The sequence below is a fragment of the Lagenorhynchus albirostris genome, chromosome 17 (genome assembly GCF_949774975.1).
Source record: "Lagenorhynchus albirostris chromosome 17, mLagAlb1.1, whole genome shotgun sequence".
NCBI classification, from domain to species: domain Eukaryota; kingdom Metazoa; phylum Chordata; class Mammalia; order Artiodactyla; family Delphinidae; genus Lagenorhynchus; species Lagenorhynchus albirostris.
In genome coordinates, this window is record NC_083111.1 from 5,575,135 (window position 1) to 5,601,730 (window position 26,596).

Here is a 26,596-nt window from a genome sequence, read left to right on the forward strand (position 1 = left end):
CAGGTGGCTTTCTTCTGGTTTGGCTTTCTTCTCTAATAGGCTACCTCCAGCTGCTGTAGGCTTTCATGGCATGGTCTCTGAAGCTGCCATATCAGTTCAGAAAAAGGACCCTCCCGCCTTTGAACATATGCCAGCCCTCTCCCCTTGGACGGGGGCTATGAGATGCACTCCGGTGGGCAGACCTGGTTCTTGAGCCCCTGAAATGGCAGGGGGGAGGGTGTCACACACAACAGCACGGAGCAATTCCCAGAAGGAACTTGTTGGGGCAAAGAAGTTATTATTTATTTTTTTTAATAGACTACTTTGGAGTGAGAGAAGTTGGTTCATTTGCTATGGGAATGATGAAAAATAACTTCATTCTACTGTTACAGGACTTTTGGAGTTAATGGAGACCACAACATAATCTGTGATCACATGGAATGCATTAGTATGCCAAAGGAAAGTTCCATTGAAAACCCAGTATCATGTCACTTTCTTAAAACGGTTCTCTTGTAAATGACCAAAAATTTATTATGGGAGCCTGAGTTTTATTTATTTGATAATTTCTGAACTAGAGTGAAATAAGAGTCATACAATTCAAATATAGATGATCTTTCTGAGAAAATGGGATGAATGCAACTGTATTTCAAATGTACTAAAAATACAAAATACATATTTGCTACATATTTTAGAGACGTAATCACGTTGTGAATTCGTGTCGCATTCAAAATCAACCGTTTTGATAAATATAGATTTTTGCCTTTTAGAATTCCCAGTAGCAAACACTCAACCGGAATGGGTTTAATCTTCCTAAAACAGTAAAACCCTCAAAACCCCAATCAAGTTATTAAGCAAATCTAAAGAAAAAGCATTACCAAACCATGCAATATGAGATGAATAAGGATGCACCCCAAAACGCTTACTTGATTTTGAAACATCAGCTGGCCCATTCTCTAGGGCCAGTACCTTGTGCTCAGAGATTTTTTTTTCTATATTCTCTACTGTCTTCTTCAAATCTTTTTTGGAGTCTTAAAAGTGCCTTCAGAAGTTTAGTCTACAAATACTAAGGCGGTCCGTCTTATGTATGAAAGTTAGTCAACAGAGAATGTTGTCAGGCACCGGGATCTGGATGGGCTGACTGGCGGGTTATCACGCTCACAGAACAGGCTCCGGGTCTGGGGTTTCCTGGCGGTGGAGGTCGGGCGGTTCTCCACCGGGGAGGGAGCGGGGGTCGAGCGCGGGGGGTTTGGAGGCGGGGCGGGGGTTTAGGGGCGGGAGTGAGGGGAGGGGGTGGGGCCGGGGCGGGGCGCTCGGGGGCGTGCACACTCGGCGGAGCCACGCGCTCGGGGCCGCGGCGACTCCCTCCAAGTTCCCTCCCTCGCGCCCTGGCGAAGGCTGCCCGAGCCCTCCCACTCGGCGCAGACCGAGCCGCCGCGGCCGCCGCCGCCAGCCGGGCCCTCAGCCGCCCCGCGCCCCAGGGCCCCTCGGTCGGCCCCGTCCACGCTCCGCCCTCCCGCGGCCCCGGCGGCCCGGCCCCCGTCCCTCGCGGGCCCCGACTCCTTGTCCCCGCAGCCCCCGGAGCCCGGAGCCCGGCTCGGGCCGCACCGCTTGCGGCCGGGGAGCGCGGCCGAGGTAAGGCTGGGCCGGGGGCCGGGTCGGGGGACCGCGCCGCGCCCCGATCGCGGACAATGCGGAAGCCGCGCGCGGCCGCGGAGCCGCCGGGTCCGTCTCTGCCGCTCCGGCCCTGCCTGGGGCTCGGTCCAGCCGGGCCTGGGGGCCGCATGGCCCGGACCGACGCCGGCCGGCGTTCCGGGCCGCGAGCTCGCCGCGCGCCCAGGGTCGGCGGGAGACCGGGCGGAGGCCGGGGCGGGGGCGGGGGCGGGGTGCGCGGGGCGGGGGGCGGCGAGTGGACCCCCCTCGGCCAGGGCTCCTCGCAGGGCCTCTCGTCTTGGGGGCTGGGTGCTTTGGGAGCATCGGGCTCTCCCCGTCGCGGGCTGGGAATTCCTGCAAGAAATGCAGATTCGGAGGCAACGAAAGTTTGTTTTTGGTGGCCCCCTCCAGCTCCATCCGTGGTCTCCGTTGTCTCGACTTTATTTGAAAGCGTACAGATTTGAAATGGAATTAAGTGACCCCTGGCGCACTCGTGCCCCGTCACGCCGCGGAGCTCGGAACTCGGCCGCCCAGCGCTTGCAGGTTGGGGGAAGCCGCCGAGCCCGCTGCCCAGCCCGGGGGCCCCGCTGGTGGTGAGAACCCATGCGGCAGGGTGTAGACGGTGGTGACAGCTCTCTCTCCGTGCAGGGTGCAGGCCGGGCAGGGAAGCGGAGAGAACTTCGCTGTAAGCTTAAATCACTCTGGAGAGGGGAAAGCAAACACCAGGTGCCCGGCTTTTTAACCCTTTCGAGTTGGTATTCAGATGTACTGAGCCACAAATGTAAGCAGGCTTTATTTCCCGCAGGAGATAGATGCAAGCTAACTTTGCACTTTTCCTCCCGGCCACGTCCTGTGCAAAATCTGGCTCACATCTGTGACAACAACTGCATGGCTGGCGTGGTGAGGACTACACAGGGGTGTGATTCTGAGAAGGGGAATATGATAGTAGACTAAGCATTTTTGCAGCATAAATAGTAAATGACTGTAAATGACTTCCATTTTCTTCCTTTCCCCTGTTGGCCGTGAAGATGTTTATTTAGCCTTTTCCCCCCAATTTACACTTAGAGTCATTCCATGGAAAATGCCTATATTAACTTGTACTTGTTTTGTGACATCACCACCCCTGGTCGTTCCAATGAGCTATTTATTAAGCATAGTTTTTTTTTTTAACATAAGGGTGAGTTAATGGTAAGCCAGACTTCTTCCTCGGGTTAACATTCCATTGCCTTACCCTATGGTACTTAATTTATGGTATTACTGTGGATGGTATTTTGACAGCCTGATAATCCGTAAAGAGCTTAGAACAGTGCCCTCCCTCCGGAACACGGTGCTAGATGCCAGCTGGTTTTAGTTTTCATTTGTATCACCGGGTCATGTGTTTTTTCTCTTTGGAAAATGGTTGTTTTGGTTTTTTAAGTCCCAGATCTTTTAAATCACGGTCTATTTTAAGTCTGCAGTTTAATTTTAGATCAGAATTGAGGTTGGGCTGTTGTTTTGCTTATGACGGACGAGCTGTTCTGTGTATCCTCATGTATGAAGTATAGCAGGTTTGTGAGGACGAGAACACAGTCCTGCATCAGGTCGTATGCCGGTACGTTTCGCGAGACTTCATTATCCTGAAGGGCCTACCTGTCTAAGGAAAAGCCTAGACATTAGGAGAAACCTGGGCTCTGAACCCCTCCCCGAATCCCCTTGTTCTATAGGTTGAAAATCATACTTTCCATTCCGCGTTGCTGCTAGCAACAGCCGTTAGGTAACTCCTACCATGTCAAAAGGTAATAAAAGATAAATATAGGTACTGTATACACACGCATCAACCAGCGCATATAAATCTGACCCGTGCTTTAACATCTGCAGAGCAGAGTTTATAGCGTAACTAGCCAAGAAAAATTAAAACTACTTAATTGTTGTATGTTAGTAACCAAAAGATTATGTTTGTTGTCTAGGTATTTGAAAAGATTGTCAGGAGTTTACCTTCATTCTGAGGTCGCCCCCGCTTTTAACTTTGAAGTGACATCTTTTTCATTCCTAAACAGTTAATTTAGCTAAGCCGAGGCTTGGCGTTAATTCTTGGGGGCCCTGCAGAGCCAGGGCTGCTGTGCGGACAGTTGGGCAGTAGATGGTGCTGAGGATAATGCTGGTGGACAGACGTGTGCTCAGGGAAAGCTGCAGGGATTCCTTTAGCAATATCATTGCTTGCCCTCTCCGCAAAATATACTCTGTCTGCACTGACACATCCTAACAGTCTTCTTAGGAATAAACTTTTAAAAAAGTTTGTCCTTTGTCTTTTCAACTTTTAAAGAATATTGGCCAGATTTTTCTCTCTGAAAACCAGGGTATTCCAGGTGTTAAAACATTGTCAAAATATTATTTAGTCGACTGTACCCTTTACTCTTATTTTCCCATAATAGAGTAAGATTGACTGTTCTGAGCGTTGGGGATCTCCAACAATCCTGGACTTTTTTTTTTTTTTCGGTATTTAACTTCTAGGAGAGAGAAACAAATGATAAGAAACCTACTTGCTTGTTGACTTTATTTAAGACAACAACTTCCTAGGGTGAATTCTCATTTATTCTGGTTTTTACCACCATTCTGCCTCCCAGTATGATGCAGTGAGAATTGCAATTCAGGCTGAAGGCTCTGGAGCTCTGCAAAGCCATGACGCATCCACGAAAACACATATTCATTCTACTTAGCACAGCACCAAGGAGAGGAGGTGCGCTCGGAACAAAGGTTTTGTGGATTGTGATGGGAGTTATCTCTGCGGCCGGCGCGGGGACCGGTCCAGTCCCAGACAGATGACGGTGCGTTCCCTTAACTCCTCCAGCGTGGGGTCCTTGCTCTTATCTCCTTGCTGCAGGTGAGGCAGGTGACTCGGCTGAGTCACGGAGCTCAGAAGAAGCAAAGCCGATTTCATGTTGTAATGGTGATCTTGTTTGGTATTGAAAGCATTATAGAAACACACAAAAGTAATGCTTGAGAATTTTTCAGAGGAGAACACAGATTATGCCCAGAAATGTTCATCGAAGAAGCTAAATGTAACATTGATTCTGAACTTCGTCAGGATAAGTTACGGGGTGATTTGCATGGAAGATTTTGGAGAATAGTAGTTAAGAAATTTAGTGTTTCATTGTTCATGGATGTCATGGTCCAAATAATTAATTGCAGGTAATTAGTTACTGGCAAGGAAGTGTATTGCAGAATACATTTTCATCCTGTTTTTAAACTGGGGTTAGTTTCTGGATGATCTTTTGTAATACAACATTAATGAACTTAAGTCATGCATATTCACTCCTATTCTGACATGTTTGGTTCCCTCCTGCTTGGGAGAAGGGCCTGCATGTGATTTTCACATTTTTAACTTTTTGTGGTTTGAGTCTCACAAGGAGAATCACATAAGAACACAGCATTTGAAGTCATCAGTCTTGTTTATTAAAAAATTTAAAAAAAAATTTTAAGGAAATGTTAGTAGGTGAAACAAATTACTTCCTTTTTCCAGTATGATTAAACAATTCTAAAGTGGAACTGGCACTAAAGATGGGATTTTTAAAATTGTAAACACTTTAGGGAGAAGTTCAGAGGTGAATCCTCAGCCCAAGGAAACAACACGTCATTTGGCAGACAGGTTTCTAGAAGAACGATAAGAATTCTGTGCTGTATTTTATACATCAGGGCGAGATCAGTGGGTTTCGAAATTGTCCAGTTCCGGATAAAGCTTTTCAAAATACAATTCGGAAGCATATGGGAAATTTTGGAGTCGTTATGTTGTAATGCAAAGCATTTTACCCCTCAGGGCCCCTTTAGAAGTTAGTTGCATCTTTTTGTCTTTTTCAGGAAGAATCACTGGTATCCTTCAAAACGGTCATTCTTGACAGCAAGTTTTTTGTCCCATTGACTGGACTGTGATGAAAAGGAAGTAATTATGTGAAATCATGTAATTTAGTAATTTCTTCTCTTATGATTGTTATATATTTTTTCTTTATTTTTTGGCTGCATTGGGTATTCACTGCTGTGCGCAGGCTTTCTCTAGCTGCGGCGAGCGGGGGCTGCCATTTGTTGTAGTGCACGGGCCTCTCATTGTGGTGGCCTCTCCCGTTGCAGAGCACGGGCTCTAGGCCCGTGGGCCTCAGTAGTTGTGGCACGTGGGCTCTAGAGCTCAGGCTCAGTAGTTGTGGCGCACGGGCTTAGTTGCTCCGCGGCATGTGGGATCTTCCTGGACCAGGGCTCGAACCCGTGTCCCCTGCATTGGCAGGCAGACTCTTAACCACTGCGCCACCAGGGAAGTTCCAATGATTGTTGCGTTAAACAGATATTTATATATTGATTGTGTGCCAGGTGCTGGGGATAAGCAGTGCCCAGGAAAGACAAGGTCCCTGCCTCTCTGAGGCATCTTAGTGTCAAGTGGGGCAAAATAGATGATAAAGTAAACAAGCAAATGAAAAGCTAACTTGAAGCAGTAATAATTGCAGTCAAGAGTGAGGGTGGTGTTCTAGTCTGGGCTGGGCGGTCTGGGAGGGCCTCATGGAGGATGTTTGAGCTGAGACATATGTGAAAAAAAGGGGCAACCTCTGGAAGGCCTCTGGGCAGAGAGGACAGACAGCCTGTGCAAAGGCCCCGTGGCCTCTGTGAGGAACAGGCAACAGTGGCAGAAGAACCAGGTCAGCAGGGCCTTCCTTGTAGGCCACCTCTGCATTGGAAGCTGCAGTGGAAACCTGCGTCCTGTGCAAGTGGTCTTACTGATTCTTACAAACCACATGAGAAAGTATTTGCAGATGCCGTTGCTTCCAGGTGCACTGAAGGCTGATGGTGTCAGAGATTAAGGAGACTGGGACAGCCTGGATTTGTCAGGTTCATGGGGAGTCACAGACACCATGAGCACATTCAGAATGGGTGGTAGATCCCTTGGGAGTTCTAGCTTTGTTCGTCTCTCTTACTCCATTGGGGGCGGGGCAGGGTGAGGGCTTGAGCCGAGGGGATTCCAGGCCAAACACTTAGCTGTCCCAGCAAATAGGTAAGTCGGTGCCCAAGGGGCTGGGAGGGGGAGCATTTCTAGTTGAGCCTGTCTGGGCGCAAAGATCGGCTCTGTAGGTTGAACAGGTTACCCAGGCTTGTGGAACCTCAGTATCCTGATTTGTAAAATGGGGAAAACTGCAGGAACTACGTCATGGGATCGTCGTGAGGTTTTAGGAGGATGATGCTTGCCAAGTGCCGGGCACTCCATGGAGTTTGATTGCTATTGGGTGTTACTGTCTCGTGGATGTCATCCGTCCCTCCATCCGTCTTATATATTCTTATCACACGGGTAACAGGGTGAAAGGCACTTTTTCAGAGACTCACCCTGCCTGCTGAAGCTAAGGTTGCCCCTCCTCCAGCCACTCTGTGTCCCCCAGTCCTATGTTATTTTATTCACAGCCCTCATTCCTAAGGGAAATTGTATACTTTGTTTACACATTGTTATTAGTACATTTCTCCTGGTTGAGAGGGTCACTGTCGTGTCAGCTGCTGTATCCGCAGGGCCTGGGATGGGACTTAGTTACCAACCAACTGTGCAGGTGACACTGCCGACTATGGGGTCCTTCCTACGGGAGCCAAAGGCACAGCAGAAAGGCCTGTTCTCAGGCAGGGTTCTTCTCTGACTCTGTTTTTTGTGCTGAAATGATGGGCCTTCCAGCCCAGGTGTATAAACCCGGGGTCCAGTGGGCAGGCTCCAAGCCGGCCTTGAGAGAGCATTTTGGGGATGGGGGTCAGAGGAGAGGGAGAGTTGGTATCTGGTATCGGGGTAGTGGGACATGCTTATGGCTTTACCCCGGCCCTTCAGAGGGTGTCACCTGCTTCATCTTCCATAAATGTCAGCGGGGCCTTGCCTAATACCTGAGATGCCAGCTCAGGCACCCACCTCCTTCTATAAACCACAAGAGGAAACATGGTGGGGAAGTGCACCCGCTGTGAAAGGGCCCATGCTTGCCTCCCCCCTGCCCCCGGAAGCGGGCACTGAAATCAGGACCAGAGCTGGCAACCTGGTGGACCTGCGTAGTCAGCACTCGGGACCGTGGGTTATTCCCCCCCGTTTCCAAGTTATATCTTGTCACTAATGATACTGTGTCCCATTATAATGACGTTTGTTGGTGCACTGATTTTGATTCTATATTTTTGTATTTTTCAAAAGGAAATCATACCCATTTTACAAATAAGAATATTTATATGTTCTTCTCCAGACTTTAATCTTTCCCAGTACTTGCTTGTTGACTGTAGTCTTTGGGTGAAGTTTAGTGAATGAAATGTAAAGACGTATTTTCAAATCCTTGTGCAGACACTCCACCATCCTAGAGGTGTGAGCCTGTTTATTTGCACACATGCAAGCTATCATCTTCTGATCCCTGGCTACCGGGGGTGGGGGGGCACCGTTTCCACTAGGGGTCAGAAACGGACAGGTGGAAACGGGAAACTCAGTGGTGTTGGGAAGTACCAGTGAATCCTGACAGCACTTCTGTGTTTTGACTGCATCGTTAGAACAAGGTGAATTGGGAGTTTCCCTGTACACTTAACTTGAGTTGGGGATTTTTCAAATCCTTTGAATCTATCCCTGGCCGTTGCTCATTCAAATGATCACTGATTGGAATGTTGTGATTTTTAAGAATCAGATGTTTTTCTTCCCAGTAAAGTTTGTTCTTGTTCAGTGACCATGAAGGAAGAAGAGAAATCATTGTGTTGGTTTGGAATTTGACAAGTCCTGGGTGCTCCTCCCAGCTTCTGTAAGCTTTGTTTTAACTTACAGCAGGACTCGGGTGTGTAACTACAAACCTTCTGACAGTTTTTGGTCAAAGTGGCCACCGTATTTTAGGGGATAGACTGGCTGTCTAGTAACTTAGTTATTTAATTTAACGGAGATTTTTTTTTTAATCCTTGTTAGTGAATTTATATTCACAGTTCTTATAGGGGGAGCGTATTATAGAGTCATATAGATCTATATTCTGTGGGAAGTTGGAACATTCTGTTAGGTCGTGCTAGAGGAGATTTGGGCTTTATCTGTAGAGTCTGGAATTTGGTTTTAAGAGAACTTTCCATATAAGTGATGGGAGTCCCACACATGTCACATAGTTGGGGGGTGTGTGTGTGTGTGTGTGTGTGTATGTATGTGAGAACTTCACTTCTCCAGCTCTAAGCCCTGTGTTCAGTGTGAGCTTCCCACGGGCCACGATTCCCCGGTTAGATGCCGCCCTGCCCTCGCTCCAGCATTGAAGGGTTCCAGCTCACGTGGCCTGATCTGCTTATCGGGTTTCTCCCACAGGTATTTTTCCTTTCAGAATCCACTGGCACGGGACCGAACCGCTTTGGTTCTTAGTCGCCCATTGCTATTTCCACATGCTTTTTCCAGAGGGATTTCAGCACGAAGCACTCAGCTGTTGAAAAGCTCTGTCCTTTCCTCGGATCTTTCCCCAAAAGCGTTTAGGTGAGTTCAGTTAATGATAAAGAGACTGCGTCCCAAAGCCTTTTAATTCAGCGCGCCAAGACGTTATCAAACATCCTTATACGTTTTGTGTCAGAAATACCTAAGGATCTTCATTTGAATTTGGATTTTTCATGTTACCAGGTAGTATTTATTACTCACATATACCTGGTGTTAGGGTACGCCAGAGAAGCAGAACCAATAGGATCTCAGTCTTGATCTCAAGGAAGTTTATTGTAAGGAGTTGATAGGCGTGTGTGGTTTTGGAGGCGGAGAAGCCCCAGGATCTGTCGTCTGCAGGCGGGAGACCCCAGAGAGACGAGGGCTCAGCTCCGGTGTGAGGGCGGGTGGAGACCCGGGTCTCAGCTCAGCTGGGCGGAGAGATCTCCCTCTCCCTCTCCCACCTCTTATTGGGTTCAGGTCCTCCTCGGATGAGACGAGGCCGCCCACACCGGGGAGGGCCACCTGCTTTACTCAGTGCACCAGTTTGAATGTTAATCGCATCCAGAAACGTCCTTACAGACACACCCAGAGCCACGTTTCACCAAATACCTGGGCACCTCGAGTCCCAGTCCAGTTGATGCGTAAAATTGACCCTGACACGTGGGCAGTATAATCAAAGCATTTCAGGAACTAGATGAGCTGTTGTGAAAACATTTTGTAGAACTACTGTTTCCCAAGCCTGTTTAAATGAACTGCCCCCCGGAGGGCTAAGGCCATGGACCCGCCTCCGTGAAGGCTCTCCCAGAAGGACCTGCAACGTTGCACCTGTGCCTTGCCGGCCAGCACTTCCTGCACTCATTCAGTTGATCGCTGTATTTTATGATGTGTTCTTGGTTCCTGGTTCCTTTAGTGAGACAGTGAGTTCATCAGGGGTGGAGGCACTGGGTGTATTTCTCCGCATGAGTGTCGCCTGCGTGAGGAAAACACGGTCGTGTCACTGACACCCCTTCTTCTCCCTACTCTGTGTGGTCCTGGTGTAGCCCACACCCATGGAGATGACCTTCACAGCCATGAGCACGGAGGCCTAAGTCTCCACCTTATGGTGGATCCCCGACACAATTTACGTTCAAGTTTAAAGCAGTTACCTTGTATAATTATGTCTGATTTCCAGTTTGTTTGTTTTGGGCCGCAGCTTGCGAGATCTCAGTTCCCCAGCCAGGGACTGAACCCAGGCCACAGCAGTGAAAGCCTGGAATCCTAACCACTAGGCCACCGGGGAACTGCCTCCCTTTTTTTTTTTTTTGAATGAAAGATAGGTGCCTTTTGTTAAGAGAGTTCCCCTCACTCTTATTTGGTCTTAAGATTTCAACCTGTTAGGGAAATGTCTCAAAACTTGGTGCTCTGTGATGAGCTCGATTGGTAGGATGGGGGCGGGAGGCTGGGGGGGAAGGAGGTCCGAGATGGGAGGGGACGTATGTACACGTAGAGCTGATTCACTTCGTTGTACAGCAGAAACTAACCCACCATTGGAAAGCAGCTGTGCTCCAATTAAAAAAAAATGGAAAGAAGAAACTTGAAAACATACATTTTTTCTGGTTTCAACAGAAGGTAGTTTTCAGATTTGATGGTAGATACTATTTATTATCGCATAACCTAGTGCATATAGGAAGGAATTGAGTGCAGTATTGGTTTTCTATAGGATTATTCATACCTCTGATTTTTCCCTGCCTTAGCCTGTGTAATCAATGATAACGATATCATTATCACGTCAGGCCCTTATACAGTGTTTAGTACGTTCCATCACTCTTTTCTGCACTTTACCTATAGTCTTGGTACTTGCGTGATGGCTCTGCCATCTTCTAGTTGAAATAGTTGATGCATTTATGCTTCTTTTCTTCAGTGACATTGAGCTTTAAGAGGTAAGTAACTGATCAGTTGCCTATAACTAAAACTTTAATTTCTCCCGGAGGTCACTTTTAGGTTGACTTGTTTAGAATGGTCTGGGCTTTCCTGAGGTTCCTTGTCTGGCCGTGTTTGGATTATGAGTTGGTTTGAGACGAGAAGCAACCACAGGCAGCGGTTTGGTACAGGGCCTGGTGACCTTGACAGTGGTGGGTGACCTTGGCAGGTTCCAGAAGGCTGACTTTCAGGTCTGTACTAGACCCCAGAGGAGAGTTTTATCTAGTATCCTGATCTCCTTAGATAAAACTGGCTGAGGCCAAGGTACGTAGAGCTAAAATCTTCTCACCTGCCACGTTTCACCGTTAGGCCACGGACGCCATGGCTTCACTGAGCTGTTTTCCGAAAGCAGTGTTCAGATTTGGGTCAGCTGATGCAGGGACTAGTGGTGTCCCTAGTCACTGGTACCACTTCCATTTCAGCACATACATGCTTGAGTGCCTGCCGTTGGCCAGGGACCGTGCTGCCACCGGGTCGCGTGGACGTCACATCTTCACTCGTCTTGAAGCTCTGCGTGGCTCCGGGCCTATGGGCCACCTCCCTCAGAACTTCATCCTCATCTCAGCCATCTCTTAGACCTTCATTTCTTCAGTTCTGACCCCAAGACCCTGCCTGTCATGGAGCATTGACGTGACCTCAGGGTGCTTCCAAACGCGTCCATCCTCTGAAATGTCCTGTTGCTCCTGTTGAAATTGTCAGTGTTCCTTGTGAGTGGGGTCACGTGATCCACAGTGTTGCACACTCACCTGGGGACGGCAGCATCAGTGAAGCGAAGAGTCTTCTTTTTATTCTAGGAGAAAAATAAAGCTTCGTCCCTTTTTCTTTTTACCGTTACTTTTTGGCCCCTCTATCCCCACTTTGAACAAAAAGTAATACCGAGAGAATATTATTCAAAAGTATTTTTTTCTTGCATCTTGAGAAGTAGCAGCAAAGCTCCTGTAAGAAACTTCCTTCTACCGATAAGAGCGTGAATTCCTCAAACCTAAAAGAGCAAACTTAGTAGCAAGCAAGACAACTTTTGTCTGTGCTCGTAGATGTTACATGCTTTGTGGTCTAATGAAGCGACAGTGTAGGAGCCGTGGAAAGCTTGCCGTTGGGAAGGGGTGACTTCTCCACCCGCCCCTGCATCTGAACTGACGCTGCCACCCTGTGAGTGGGAGAAGCCTCCAGGCTGATGGCAGAAGGCAGGTCGATGTTCTTCAGCCTGTGCTCTGCCAGCTGATGCTTAGCGGCTCACCGTCACCCCATCCTGAAGGGAGGACCCTCGTCCCCTTTGACATCCTCTCTGGGTTTTCCCCTCCATCTGATTCTGAAATGTCTCTCCTGCCCGGCCCAGCTCTGCTTTCCTGGCGTACCTTCCATGACCCTCGGTCAACTGAGACCGACCCCCAGGCCTCCATCCTCTCTTCTTTTCTGGCTGATACCCCCGCCTCGGCCTTCTTCCCTTTCCTGCCTCTATTGCACTTTCTCGGGAATTAGCCGCATCGCCGGTCTGTCATGTTGCTCAGCTGCTCCAGGCCCCGCCCAGGTGCCCAGGACAAAGTCTTGTTAACCCACCGTCCAGGCTTCCCTGACTTGGCCCCAGGGCCCCTCCAGCCCCTTCCCTGGGCGCCTCCCATCCACTACACCTGGTGTTTCCTCTCTCTCTGCTCCGTGAAGTCCTGGTCATCCTAAAAGGCTCCGTCATGCCTCCTCTCTGATTCTTTTCCTTGACTTCATGTGGTCTGAATAAAAAGAACAGAGGAGACAGTCACGTCTTTTGTGATGCTCAAGTAATGTGAATGCAAAGGCGTGAAAGTATGTCTCTGCCTTGTCATTCGATAGAGGGACGGGAATCATATCCAAACCAGTAGCCTCTTGTGAGAATCTGCTTGAGTCTTAGTCTACTCTGCTACCCTGAGAGTGGTTTGCATCTCACGATTGAGGTGAAGGGCCTCTCAGGTGCGGAGGGAGTTTGCAGATGGGATCAAGGTAGCACTATTGATAATATCCTGAGAGATCGTGGAGAAGACAGGGCGTGTCAGACTTAAAATAAATGCCCTGAATTTTCAGAAAACGCCAAGAGATCCTAGCCCTGCACTGTCCAGTGTGCTGGCCGCTGGTTATGTGACTGGCCTGAATTGCTATATCCTCTAAGCGTGAAGTACCAGATATTGAAGATTTGCTTGAAAGGAGAATGTAAAATGGCTCATGAATAATCTTTTACGTTGCATGTTGACATGATACTATTTTGGACGGATTGGGTAAAATGTATCATCACGATAATTTCACCTGTTTTTTTTTTAATTTTTACTACAGCTACAAGAAAACTTACAAGAACGTACACGGTTCACGTTTGCGGCTTGCATTCTGTTTCCCCGGGAGGGTGCTGTTTTAGACTCTACGATTCATTGCTTTTCCTTCACGTCCTTGGCAACATCCTACGGCACAGTGTGGAACAGATGGCTGAGCACTCGTAGGAAAGGAAGTAGTCAGAGCTCAAAGCAGGATAGTTTCCCGAAGAACAAATCATGCCAAGCCAACCTCATTTGTTTTTCGTAAGGTTACGAGGCTAGAAGATCAGAACGGTTCTGTAGGTTCCTATTTGAAACGCCTCCTCTGATGAGCTCGAGGACAATTTAGGGAACGTAGAGTTGTGGTTGATGGCATGGCTGTGTCTGTGGCTGACTGAACTCAGTTCCCAGAATGTCGTATATTGATGGTGGTGTCGGGAACAGGCTGGGGGATGCTCTCAGGCTTCCCAAAGAGCTTGTTTCGTAAACGAAGGTCATTTATGAAGATGTCAAGTTTGACCAGGTTTTGGTAGTCTGGAGAAGGTTACCCATGCCAGCTGCGGTCTGGAACTCATTCACTGAGCACGTGTGTTGAGGGCACGTGTGCCCAGGCACCTCGTTGGTTGGGTGCTGGGAGTGAGGACTAAGGATGTATTGTCCCCGACCTCTAGAGTGACCTTCAGACTGTTGTTTCTGAAAGAACATTCTGGCTTTGCCCACTAGGTACCTGTTTGGCTGCATCCGTACAGAAGTGGATCGTTCTGTATCTGGTCAGGGTTTTTGAACTCCAGTTGAAAGTTATGGACCTTCTGAGCTCTTAGCAATCTGAAGCTTGTGGGAAGTTCTTTCTCATGTTTATGCAGCCCATCCACTGCTCTGCTTCCCTCAGAGTTCATCTTCCACGTGTGTAGGAAGTAGCTGTAGGCAGAGTTTAGGTGGCAAGGAGTTATCTTAGACCCTCCTAGAATCACCTTCCTGACCGAGAAGCCCTCTGGTCCATCCTGCGCTCTACTGTGGTTGGAGGATATTCCAGAAGCGGCCACGTGACACCTTTGCCTGTATTTTGGTGGAGATGTTGTCAGTATGTCCTGCGTTGTTATTACTCAGTGCGCTCAACAATTTACACACTTACAAATTTGTCAAAAACATGCAAGGCAAATCATTTGATGATAAACGGTAAACTTTAGGCAAAATTGAAGCTCGACTATAACAACTTAGTAGGAAATTATGGCTGGTTTCTTCTCTATCTTGTCCTGTTTCTATGCTTTAATTTTCTCTAAGTCCTGAAATTTTAATTTTCTGTTTGTCTCTGATTTTATTTTCTTTTTTCTTGAAGGTATCTCACATCTTTTTGTGAAAGAAAGCAAGGCTTAAAGTAAAACTAGACGCTTTCTTAATGGTTATTTAAAGTCTTTACATTGGGAAGGTAGGAGTTTTATATTTGACTGTATCAGAGCTTTCATATTACCTATTTAGATCAGCAGTGGGCAGCTTTCCAATTTTTTATTTATGTATTTTTTTGTAGATGAGAAAAATATTTAGAGGTTACATTTTGTTTTTCCATTCAAAATTACAAGACTTATTGATACCTTTGTGTGGAGGAAAGGTGGGGCAGGATTCTTACAACTTAGTTATCTCTTGGGTAGAAAATCTCCAAGAGAAGTTTGGTTACGTTTCTGGGCCATGAACGGGGCCCTCTCTGGGCGTGTTTGTGTGGTCGCAGTACCTGGCAGGCAGGCTTCTGGGCTCCTGCGCTTGTGCGGGGATGCTCGGGGTCCCCTGGGGTTAGCCATACATTTCTCAGAAAAGCCTGCAGGGCTGGTGTTTCTACTGTCCCACCGAACTTGGTGCCGAGAGCTGAGGTGGAATCTGCAAGGTGCTGGCGAGGGGCAGAGCTGGTCTAGTGCCTGCACTCAGGGAGCCAGGGCTGTGGCCTTGGCCGTGAGCGGAAAGAGAGGCCCTCACTGCCCTCCTGGCCTGGCCTTCCCTTTCCTGGGATGGTGCATCTCACCACCCCCGACCTGGGCTGGCAGAAGGTGGAGTAAACATCCCCACCTTTGTCTTCCCCAGCTGGAGCTCCCTGCCTGGGGCTGCTCCCAGAGGCCCTGAGGTCCACTCTACCCTGGGCTGTCCCTTCTGCCCACCCGCCCTCCCCAGGCCTAGAGGGGCTGTTGATGGGATGGCAGGGCTGGGGTCCAGAAGGGGCTGGACAGTCAGCTCTCTGTCTCCCACGCCGAGGCCCAGATGATTTCCATCCTGACACGTGTCCGCTTCACCCATAACCTGCTGTTGCTGTTGCCATTTCTAGCACCATGTTTTTTTTACTTCCCATTTTGGGTTTATTCCATCTCGTTTAGAAGCTCTGAGTTGGCTCCACAGTAGATTTAACAGTCTATTCAGGGCGCTGTCTCAGGGGCACATTGCTGGAAAACAAGGTCACGTCTCCCTTTAACACCAAGACAAACTGATAAATGCTTGTAAGAGGAGCAAAGTAGCGGCCTTCAGCTCTGGAGTGTTTGTTCCCGTGCTGGGAAGGAGGTCGGGACCCGACCTGTCTCCTGGGGATGGGGGTTTTCTGTGCACTGAGATCCGGGCCTCTCGTGTGCAGCGTTACGCTTCTGCCCTCTGTTCTCTCTGGCTTGGCAAAGGGCCAAGCAAAATGGGAACTCTTAGGGTGAACTTGGTGTCACAGTTCTTCCTCAAAAGGCCCTTCAAGATTACCTGCTCCAGTGGTCCCCACCGTGGACCCCTTAAGGACACCTGGGATTCTGTAGCATCCGAGTGGGAGCCGGGGGAGCACCCAGGTTGCCTCTGGGGGGGCCAGTGATGCACAGGTGGCTTTAGGAGCCCTTGATCTGGGCCATTGATTCCCAGACTCTAGCACATCAGCGTTAACCTGGAGGGTGAAACACGAATTGCTGGTCTGTTCCCAGAGTTTCTGATTCACTGGGTCCTGGAGGGCCTGAGAATGTGCATTTTAATGGATTCCCTGGTGATGTTGAACCTGATCTGGGGGAAGTCCTCATTCTTAAAGATGCCTGGTGCTTGCTTTGAGAGCCCCCAGGCACCAGAAAACTTGGCAGGATCCTGGGCTGGAGGGAGGGTGATTGAGGGTGCATGTCTTATAGGCAAAATGTTGGGAAGACAGAAAGGGTTATAAGCGCTCACCCTGAGGAGATGAGCTGTGTGTCACAGGTTTTAACTTTCTCACCAAGAATCTGAAACAGAGTGGATAATTTTTAATGTAACACTTCTGCTTAATAAGCCAGGGATGTGTATGTTTTCCTGTAGCCACTTTGCCTTTGTCTTTAGTCCGTGTGCATTTTCATCGTTAACGTATCAGTTCCTTTATGGTTTGCTTTGGGCGGGTACCATTTATTAAGCATTTTAAGACATCTGGAAGCAAAACTATCAGCTTCATATTCTATTTTAAAAGAAAATAATTTTAATGGAACTCTGTTCTTGGAGCGTATTCAACTTCTATAACATATTTTAAAATGAAGTGAGTATAAGATATCTTTGTTAATTAACATCAAGACTTTGGACTGTGAAAATGTACTTTATTTCCCTAGACTGAAAAAAATGTTTTTATGAAATAATATCCTTGTCTTGGGAATTTTCGTTTTTTCAGCTGAGTTAGTTCTGTTCCTGCTCTCAGACAGCTTGCTTTTTTTTCTAATTGTTTTAGAGTACATCAAATTTACATTCTCGGAACACTTTTTCTTATTTCAACAAAAATTAATGTAGGTACTATTAAATGGATTATATTTAAATGAATATAGTGAAGATAATTTCTAAATTTAGTCTTAGGCCCCTTAAGTAAAATTGCCCTCAGTGAGCTGAAACTTTTTTTTTTTTTTTTTTAGTTACAGGGATTTAAAATGACATCAAGTGAAATGTATATTCTATAATTAAAATAAGTCCCATTTGGAAACAAATTTGACTCACAGATAGAATGTTGAACTATTTCTTATTATATCATTCAATGCATTCTATTTTTATGGTTTAATTATAGAGTTGACCCATTTAATCTGAGTATCTCACAAAACAGAAACTAGGGTATCTTTTAAACTATTTTAGAATCCGAGCAATCGGCTGTCTCTTTGGTGAGTGTGGCCAGAGGGAACCAGAACACGTATTCTCTGTGTCCCTTTGATGATCTTTTTATCTATGAAATAGATACTTTTAGATAAATGATTACACTGGGCAAAAAGAACACTAGGAGTTGAAGTGAAATCTGTATTATCTACTGTTGCATAATGAGTGACCCCAAAACGTAGCGTCCCCAAATGATAAAGGTTTCCCATCTTCACATTTCTGTGGCATTCGGGTGTCTAGGGGGTTGCCGGGTCCACAGTCACCTGGAGGTGGGACAGGGCCCGGAGGAGCTGCATCCGAGGTGGCCCAGCTGGGTGGCAGGTGGGTTGATGCTGCTCTAGGTGGGTCGGGAGAGCTGGGTTCACCCTCACCTGGGACCTTTCCCAGCACTCTCTGAACTGTTTTGGTTAGAGGTCCACCTCTTGGCCAGGGAAACGCCAGACGGGTGGTCCTTCGCAGTGTCCCAGACTGGTTCGCTGCCCATCTCCACGTGTTTGTCCTGAGGTGCCACCTTGTGCCAGGAAGTGCCAGGCACCACGTTCCGTGCCCCCGATGAGGCGATGCCCTGAGCAGATGCGCAGGTGTGGGAGGGATCCAGCTCAGGGAGGCTTTCCTGAAGAGGGTCCCATCTGGGCCCAGTCAGATCTTCCTACCTCTTAGGGAAAGGTGGGTGTTCGGTAGATGAAGGGATGGGCTGGCGGAAGGCCATTGGTCGGGGAGAGACTCAGAGGGAAATTCTAGCCAGGTAGGTAGGACCAAGTCAAGGGGTTAAGGCGTGAAATGGCAGAGCAAGCCTGAGGTGCTTCCGGTAGTCTAGATTTGCTGTGTGAGGTGAAATGCTCGAGCTGCAGAAGGAGTCGGGGAACGGAGGAACCTAGCACGGCAGGTGCAGGGCTTGCACCTCATCCTGTAATTCCGCGCTTCCGAGCCGCACAGCGTGGATGCGTGGTCACATTGTTCATCGTGTGCATTGTCTCGTCATTCCTTTGACTAAGGACTGAGCACCTACAAGGTTGAAGGCTTTGCACCGTGCCCCTTACTCCCGCGAGGTGGACATGTCTCCATCTTGCAGAGGAGAGGCTGGTTGAGGGAGGTGAATAGACTTGCACCCGTTCGCGTGGCTGGTGAGCACCGGCTGAGGGTTCCTATGCCTCCATGTGAAAACGTAGAGTTAAATGCAAACTGATTTTTCATAAGAATCACACGAGGCACATGTTTAAAACAAAGAGTTCCAGCTCCACCTTAGAGTTACTTATCTGTAGGGGAAAGGCCTTGGGGGGCACTGAGAATTGGTGGAGTCGAGAGCCTAGCTATGCTTTAGGCTGGGACTTTGTCTCAGTGTGGGTGGGAGAATTGAGGGAGAGGGGAAGTTATATATGGGTTGAGAGGCATGAAGACCAAAGGATTTATTGGGAAAATTCTGAGTGACATTACAGGAGTATTTTCTTCCAAAAGATTTCTAAAGTTTCTAAAAAATAAATTGTGAAAGAAGATACCCATAAGCTTCAGTATCGTGGAAAGCAACACACCATTTGATTTTTGATAATTGATTTGATTTGGTATTTGTCGTTTGGTTTGATTTGATATTTCATTTGAGTGAATAGCTGAAAGGTGCTAATGAGGTATTTGATACGTATACTGGAACCAAAAGCTGAGAAATACCTGAACACAAGAGCCCAGACCAGCATTAATGTCCTGGGTTTCCTTAGAACTAGAGAAAACGGTAAAGAGTAAATTCCTAAGAATTGTTTTTAAAAGGTACTTTGGTGTTAAGGATTGCTCTGTATTTCAAGTTTATTTAGAAAAGAACACTAGTTAATGATTATGTTTCTAAATGCTCAAACCAATATATTCATATTTTTATACCCTTATCAATTTTTTTTGGTCTACTTCTATCAGTCATTGTATGAGAGCTGAAAATCTCCAGCTATCCAACTATGATTGTGGATTTGTCTATTTCTCTCCTTAGTTCTGTAAATTTTTGCTTTATTTAGTTTGAGGTTCTATATTAGGTGCATATACATTTAGAAATCTTAATGTCTTTGCGTTGAATTGATTCATCGTTATGTAATGTGCCCTCCTTATCTCTGGGGAGGCTTCTTGTCTTGGAGTCTACTTTTTCTGATCTTAACGTAGCCATACCAGTTTTTATGATTCGTGGTGCATGATATCTATCTATATCTATCTGTGTATCTCTAGATATATAGACACAGATACCTATGGATATACACATAGTCATGCACCATGATATATATCATGATATAGTATATATCACATTACTATATTTTATAAATATATATGTTGTATTCTTTTATTTTTGACTTACCTGGTTTTTATACTTAAAGGATGTTTCTTATAAATTGCATATAGTTAGATGTTGCTTTTTTATCCAGTCTTGACAAACTCTCCCTTTTAATTGAGGATTTTCTCCATTTACATTTAATATAATTATTGATATGGCTGATTTTAAGTCTGCTCTCATTATTTGTATTCTGTTTGTCTGATGTGTGTTTTTCTTCTTTCCTGCCTCATTTTGAATTAATCAAGTATTTTTTAGTATTTTATTTTACCTCCTTGGCTTTTTAGCCAAGGTTTGGTTTTATATTTTACTGGCTGCTCAAGGGGTATATATACATACATATAAAATCATTGTCTACACTGAATTAATATTACTACTTAACATTTAATCTAAGAATATTGCTACTATATATTTCCATTTACTTTCTTCCCCTACTTTGTGCTGTTGTTATATATTTTACTTCTACATATGCTATAAACTCCACAATATATTATTATGCTTTGCTTTACAGCCAATTACCTTTTTTAAAAAAAGTTTTAAAAAAGATACCTTTTTACATCTATCCCCACATTTATCATTTCTGTGTTCTTCATTCCTTCCTGTATATGTGAGTTTTTCCATTTGGTACTATTTCCCTTCAACCTGAAGAACTTTTTCAATCATTTATTGTAATGTGGGTCTGCTAGTAACAAAGTGTTCAGCTTTCATTTAACAGGAAACTTCTTTAATTTGCCTTCATTTTTGGGGGGGTAATTCTGCCACGTATAGGATTCTAGGATGGTAGCTTTTTTTTTCCTCTTAGCATTTTAACTATGCTGTTCCATTCTGCTTCCCTTGTCCCTGATGAGAAGTTGGCCACCATTATCTTTGTTCCTAGTGTGTCTTCACCCCACCCCTGCCGCTTTTTAAAAGTTTTTTCTTTCTGTGTTTTATTTTCAACAGTTAGACTATGATGTACCTAGGTCTGGTTTTCCTTGTATTTACCTGGGATTCATTGAGCTTCTTGGGTTGGTGGGATGATTTTATCAAATTTGGTACATTTTATTCACATTTCTTCAAATATTTGTAATCCTATTGTTCTCTTTCTTCTTCTCTAATTACCATATTTTTTATCACAATAAATGATACTGATTCCCAAGTCACTGATACTTAGTCCATTTTCTCCTTTTCTTTTTCTCTGTTTAATTTGGAAAATGTAAGGTTACTGACTTGTTCTTTTGCAATGTCCAATTAGCAAGTCTATCCAGTACATTTTTAATTTCAAATATTGTATTTTTAGTCCTAGATTTTTATTTAGTTCTATGTTAGAGTTTCTTTTGTATCCTAAAATAATCAGTCTCTTTTCCCATTATATACTTAGTTTCCTATAAATTCTTTAACATATTTATTATAGTTCTTTTAAAGTACTAACTATTAATTTCATTAATGGGGTCATCTGAGAGTCTGTTCTTATTAACTGTGTTAATTCTTAATTATCGATCACAGCTTCCTATTTACTTATATGTTTTGTAATTTTAAAACTTGAATGCCCGGGGTTGTGAATAAAGTAATAGATTGAAGTATAATATTTTGTTTCACTTGTCGGAGAGTGCAAGGGTGGAGTGAGAAGTGGACATTCAGATCCCTCAGAATCGAGCTAAAGTCAGAGTTACACTTCTAACTAGTTTGAGTTCACCTAATCTGCTTTTTTCATCTTTGTCAGTATTTCAGCTTGGAGAGGGTAGGACTACAGTTTTAGCTATTTTTGATTTGCCTTTGGTTTCAGAGATGGAAGCATTATAAGAATGTATAGGCTGTGTGGTTTCTCTCTGTTTTCTAAACTTTATACCGTTACTTTCTCAGATAATTTTGGGGGTTGGGGCAGACTTACTAGGAAAGGTGATTTGCTTTTCACTTGTTGTTCTTGCAGATTCCAGTCTCTCCTTGCAGTTCCCACTGTTGTGTCAGGCTTGTCTGTCCCTCCTGTACCTGCCAAGTCTCTCTGAGGGCTCCTCCTCCCCTGATCCAGGCTGGCAGGGCACAGCCCTCAGATACGGAACCTCCATGGGCTTTCAGCTCGCCAGCGAAGGCCTTTTTTTCTTGTTGAAATTAGGATCATTAAGTCTCCTTTATATTTATTCCTCTTTCCTAGACTCATAGAAAAGTATGTTTTCATTTTGTCCAGGTGAAATTTCTTGTTACCATGAGATCAAAGGCCTTTCATGTGTCCTGTATCTTAACTGGAAATGGAAGTCATACATGCATTTTTTTAACATCTTTATTGGAGTATAATTGCTTTACAGTGGTGTGTTAGTTTCCGCTTTATGACAAAGTGAATCAGCTATACATATACATATATCCCCATAGATCCTCCCTCTTGCGTCTCCCTCCCACCCTCCGTAGCCCACCCCTCTAGGTGGTCACAAAGCACCGAGCTGATCTCCCTGTGCTATGCGGCTGCTTCCCACTAGCTATCTATTTTACGTTTGGTAGTGTGTATATGTCCATGCTACTCTCTCACTTCATCCCAGCTTACCCATCCCCCTCCCCGTGTCCTCAAGTCCATTCTCTATGTCTGTTTCTTTATTCCTGTCCTGCCTCTACGTTCTTCAGAACCTTTTTTTTCTTTTTTTCAGATTCCATATATATGTATTAGCATATGGTGTTTGTTTTTCTCTTTCTGACTTACTTCACTCTGTATGATAGACTCTAGGTCCATCCACGTCACTACAAATAACTCGATTTCGTTTCCTTTTATGGCTGTAAATGCCTGAAAGTATGAAGTCCATCAGTGAGTTCCCTTGCCCTGTGGCCCTGGGTTGACCCATGGAAAGCAGTGGCAGAAGATCAGTACCCAATTGAATGTATTGAGTGACATTCTTCTAATTTTTCCTTTTCTGGAGACTAAAATTTGTGATATCTGTGTTATTCTAATGGGCCACTGCTGGTTACAGATAACTGCCAACAGAACAGGATATCTGAAAGGGAATAAAAAATAAAATCAAGCATTGTTCTCTAGGACTTGCCCTGAGACAAACTCCTTTTCAGTTATGAAATTGCCTAATCAAATGTAGGTCAGAGAACAGGAAGAGTTAAAGATATGGGCATAAAGTGCATTCATAGCTGTCGTGGTCTCTTTGGGGGGCTTCCCAGACTGGGTGGCTTGCCCAGCAGACATTTACTTCTCACAGTTCTGGCAACTGGGAAGTCCAAGATCAAGGTGCAAGCAGATTCCGTGTATCATGAAGGCTGGCTTCCTCGTTCATAGACAACAATCTTGTTTCTGAGTCCTTTCTTGGCAGAAGGGGCAAGGAAGCTCTCTGGGGTCTCTTTTATAAGGGCACTAATCCCATTCCTGAGGGCTCCATCCTCACGACCTAATCACCTGCCAATGCCATCGCATTGGGGTTTAGGATTTTAACATTTTAATTTGGGGGGAACACATTCAGTCCATTGCAATAATGGTCCTACTACTAATGGTTTAAAGGTGATGGATTATTTACCATGTTTCAGGTTCCAAGTCAGTGGTGTTAAACATATTGCCATTTAATTCAGAACAAGTATACCTTTAACCACCAAGATATAAATACTACCTGGTTTAACCACTTTATTTGATGATTAATCAATTTATTTTTTATGTTTTAGATTGTCCTATCAGTTCCTTTTGATCAGCCCATAATATTTTAATCTAACACCTACTTTATTGTGGACATTGATTTGAGAGTAGAACATGATGGACATAAAAGAATTCAAAGACTGTTTGTGAAACATACAATTTAGTTAGAAAAGTAAGGCTTACATAAAAGAGCCAAACAGCCAAAAAATGCTACAAACGATCACATACTAAATGCCCTATTTTATGGAGCAAGCCGTATTTCTTACCATGCCATTTAGTATTGCCATTAAGATAGCAGAACTGCCTTAAATGTAACGGAGCCATTAGTGTGATGTTTACTCATAGCGTCCCACTTTACCTGCCAGTCCTTCCTGTTGACGTTCATTTCTCAAAGCCCTAAAGGTAGCCTATAGCAGACACTGAAGACGAAAAGTTCGGTCCTCGGTGAAACTTCACCCTGACTTATTTTACAGCCGTGCCGGTAGCCTGGCTCACACCTCCCCTTGCTCACATGCTGGGGGGCAGTGCTGAAGGTTTGAGGGTTGCACCAGGGAGAAGGGGGCTGACAGCAGCCTTCTGCAGGGCTGGCGACACTCGTCGTTCGGGAGGGGGCCTTTGCGGTCAGGCTCTTCTTGTCATAACCACAGTGGTGTACATTTAGCCCGTCCATTCTTAGGGCTTCACAGGTGAAGAGCACCTGACTCTGCCTTTCTATCCTGAAGCTGTTTTCCTGTGACATGAAAAGTAAAGAGGTGCCCATTAGACACCCGCTACCCCATGGATGAACCCGGAGGGTATGGCGCTGACCGGAGTGAGCCGGTCACAGAAGGACCACTACTGTACCATCCCGCTTACAGGAAGTACTTAGAATAGTCCAATTCCTAGGGGCAGACAGTAGAGTGGTGGTTGCTAGGGACTGGGGGACAGGGGAATGGGAAGTTAGTACTTAACCGGTACAGAATTTCCATTTTTCGAGATGAAGGGTTCTGGAGACGGATGGTGGTGACGGTCACACAACAGTGTGAATGTACCTAATGCCACTGAACTATATCCTTAAAAATGGTTACAGTGGTAAATTTTATGTTATATGTATTTTCCCAGATTAAAGAAGTGTAATACTATAAAACAGGATGCCTCAGTAAAGCCCTGCTTAAGTGTTCACAAAAAAGCGCCCATAGATTGTATTACATTGTATTGATATTATGCTGAATTTTTGTAGGAGAGCAGAAGATACCAGTGTTGATGTTGGCAGTGTTCTCCACTTGCTTGTTAATGAGATGAATAGCTTTGTTTTTAGAGAAAGCTACAAGTAGAGAATCTTCGGCCTGAAATCATTGCCACGTGCTCTGGAAAGCGCTTGAAGGGGACTCCAGTTCCATGTCTCACCTAGACAGGAGAGCCCCCAACCTCAGGGCTGTGAAACAGGTTTGTTCTCTTGAGGACCAAAAAATAATGTGGGAAAGCTGTGCCCATGTGCTCAGTGAGCATAAGGAGTGTGTGTCTTTCAAACAGCTTAAGTGATACTTGGAGCCCCTGTAGTCCAACATTGACTATACTATAGAGGCTAATTTTTTAAGAAAAAAAAAAAGAGAAAACTTTAATCTCATCAACGCTCTCTCTTATTTGGTATTTAGAGATGCCCAGGAGGATGGAAAATTGCCAGTTTATAATCATAGCAGAGAAACAGAAATTTGTTGACAAAATTTCTTGGCATGATATTCTAGGGGTATTTAAATAATATCACGTAATTTCTATTTTTGTTTTTCAAGGAACATAGTGATTTATTTAATAGATAGTCATTTAAAAAATGTAATTGATAAAAGTAGAATTATCATAGGACCCAGTAATCCCACTGCTGGGTATATACCCAAAAGAATCTAAAGCAGGGTCTTGAAGAAATATTTGTACACCCACGTTCATAGCAGCATTATTCACAAAAGCTAAAATATGGAGGCAACTCAAGTGTCCATCAAAGGATGAATGACTAATCAAAACGTGGTCGATACACATGATGCAATAACATTTAGCCTTAAAAAGGAAAGAAATTCTGACCTGTGCTACAACGTGGATGAACCTTGAAGCCTTCATGCTAAGTGAAATAAACCAATCACAAAAAGATATACCATATGATTCCACTAATATGAACTACTGAGGCAGAAATTAAAATGGTGGTTGCCAGGGGCTGGGGGAGGGGGAATGGGGAGTTATTGTTTAATGGGTCTAGAGTTTCAGTTCTGCAAGATAAAAAGTGTTCTGGAAATGGATGGTGGTGATAGTTGTATAGCATTGTGATGTCTTTAATACCACTGAACTGTACACTTACGAATGGTTAAGATGGTAAATTTTGTGTTCTATGTATTTAGCGCAATAGAAAAATTGAAAAAAAAATGAAAGATCAGCCTCCAGATGAGATAAATGCTTTCTGCCTTAGGTTGTCGTGAGTTCCTTATTCTGATGTTTTTTTCTTGAAAGAAATATTTTTCATAATGTAGGTTAGTAAGGGATTTTGCACATCAAAATTTGAGTAACTACAAAATACATGTTTTCTACAATGGTGTCTGCTGGGTAAAGAAGAATAGTAACTTTGTTTTGTTAGTTTTTTGAGCAACCTCCATACTGTTTTCCATAGTGACTGCACCAGTTGACATTCCCACCAGCAGTGCACAAGGGTTCCCTTTTTTCCACATCCTTGCCAGCATTTGTTATTTACGGTCTGTTTGATGATAGCCACTCTGACAGGTGTGAGGTGACATCTCACTGTGGTTTTGCTTTGTCTTTGCCTGTTGATTAGTGATGTTGAGCACCTTTTCATGTACCTGTTGGCCATCTGTATGTCTTCTTTGGAAAAATGTTTATTCAGTTCTTCTACCCGCTTTTTAATTGGGTTGTCTGTTATTCTGATATTGAGTTGTATGAGCTACTTATGTATTTTGGATATTAACCCCTTATCAGATTATCATTTGCAAATATTATCTCCCATTCAGGAAGTTGTCTTTTTTGTTTCTTCGGTGGTTTCCTTTGCTGTGCAAAAGCTTTTAAATTTGATTAGGTCTCATTTGTTTATTTTTGCTTTTGTTTCCTTTGCCCAAGGAGACAGATCAAAAAATATTGCTACAACTCATGTCAGTGAGTGTTCTGCTTAGACTTTCTTCCAGGAGTTTTATGGTTTCCGGTCTCGCATTTAGGTCTTTAATCCAATTTGAGTTTGTTTTTGTAAATGGTATGAGAAGTACAGTGACTTTGGAAGAACCGTGCTGACCAAAAAGAAAATCTCTCTTAATATATTTTGGATTTGGGAAATCTCTGGTGTTGTACAGGTTTGAAAATTTTTAAGGAAGGAAGCTCCTCTGTTC

At 45.0% G+C, this 26,596-nt stretch overlaps 1 protein-coding gene across 4 annotated transcripts in view; it reads left to right on the top strand.

Moving 5' to 3' along the window:
* The first annotated feature begins 1,461 nt into the window (after positions 1-1,461).
* Positions 1,462-26,596, top strand: part of FAM110B (family with sequence similarity 110 member B) — a 129,346-nt gene continuing 104,211 nt past the window's right edge. For 2 of the 4 annotated variants that reach the window (XM_060128064.1, XM_060128063.1), the window contains exon 1: positions 1,474-1,611. The gene's annotated coding sequence lies outside the window, so the exon portion shown is untranslated. Of the gene's footprint in view, positions 1,612-4,367; positions 4,434-26,596 lie in introns of those variants that run through there. The other 2 variants (XR_009536457.1, XM_060128065.1) reach the window with 2 other exon arrangements.